Source organism: Engraulis encrasicolus, chromosome 23, assembly GCF_034702125.1.
Source record: "Engraulis encrasicolus isolate BLACKSEA-1 chromosome 23, IST_EnEncr_1.0, whole genome shotgun sequence".
NCBI lineage: Eukaryota > Metazoa > Chordata > Actinopteri > Clupeiformes > Engraulidae > Engraulis > Engraulis encrasicolus.
This window is the reverse complement of record NC_085879.1, coordinates 12,426,009-12,427,644: the sequence shown is the minus strand read 5'-3', so window position 1 is coordinate 12,427,644 and position 1,636 is coordinate 12,426,009.

The window sequence follows — 1,636 nt, the reverse complement described above, 5'->3', positions numbered from 1 at the left end:
AGCACAGCACAGCACAGCACAGCACAGCACAGCACAGCACAGCACAGCACAGCACAGCACAGCACAGCACAGCACAGCACCGAAGCACTAGGAACACAGTACAGCACAGCACAACATCACTCAAACAACATAGAAGCACAGCAGCACAACACAGAACACAGCATAACACAGCACAACATCAGAAGCACGTAACACCAGGGCCGCCGTCAGGGGGGGACAAAAGGGTATGTTGTTGTCCCTGCGCAGATAGGGGGCCCAAAATTGGGTTACGTTTTATATACAGTATAGAGAGGGCCCTTTCAGATGACTTTGTCCTGGTCCCAGCGAAAGGTGTGAGTGGCCCTGCATAACACAGCACAACATCAGAAGACAGCACAGCACAACACAGCACAGCACAGCACAGCACAGCACAGCACAGCACACCATAGCACAGCACAGCACAGCACAGCACCGAAGCACTAGGAACACAGTACAGCACAGCACAACAGCACTCAAACAACATAGAAGCACAGCAGCACAACACAGACCGCAGCATAACACAGCACAACATCAGAAGCACGTAACACCAGGGCCGCCGTCAGGGGGGGACAAAAGGGTATGTTGTCCCCAGGGGCGCTGCCAGAAATGTTGGGCCCCATGAAAGATTCGAATTGTGGGCCCCCTTAAGGGCCCCTCTCAGTGCTTGGGCCCCTTTAAGGGCCCCTATCACTGCTTGGGCCCTTAGAATCTGTACCACTTTCCCCCGCCTAGCCGCCCCAATGGTTGTCTCTGCGCAGAGAGATAGGGGGCCCAAAATTGGGTTACATTTTATATACAGTATAGAGAGGGTCCTTTCAGATGACTTTGTCCTGGGCCCAGCGAAATGTGCGAGTGGCCCTGCATAACACAGCACAACATCAGAAGACAGCACAGCACAGCACGGCACAGCACGGCACGGCACGGCACGGCACAGCACAGCACAGCACAGCACAGCATCACAACACAACAGAGCAGTCTTCCCTCTTGGGATGGAGGGCCGCTATTTTTTGCCCAACCCTGCAAATCAAAGAATAAAACTAGGTGGCATCGTTAAGACACTCCGTTTCTGCTATCTGCTCTTATGGGAAATAGTAATCCTGCCAGCTTTTTTAGTCTCTGCAAAGAAAATGTGACTGAACACAAGTCTCCCCAAACTCTTGCTCCAATAAAGTTTGTGTGTGGGTGTGTGTGCGTGCGCACGTGTGTGTGTGCGCGTGTGGGTTTTTGTTTGTGTGTGTGCTTGTGTGCGCGCGCGTGTGTGTGTGTGCTTGCGTGCATGTGTGTGCGTGTGTGCGTGTGTGTGTGTGTGTGTGTGTGTGTGTGGGTGTGGGTGTGAGTGTGTGTGTGTGTGTGTGTGTGTGCTTGCTGNTTGCGTGCGTGCATGCGTGTGTGGGTGTGGGTGTGAGTGTGTGTGTGTTCTTTCTGAAAAGAGTTGGACCACTTGAGCTTGAGCAAACTTATGCGGTCGTTTGTTTCCTCACCTTCTCTCTCTCTCTCTCTCTCTCTCTCTCTCTCTCTCTCTCTCTCTCTCTCTCTCTCTCTCTCTCTCTCTCTCTCTCTCTCTCTCTCTCATTTTGTTCTCTGCCTAATCTCTGCGGTGGCATTCTTGTCACATCTC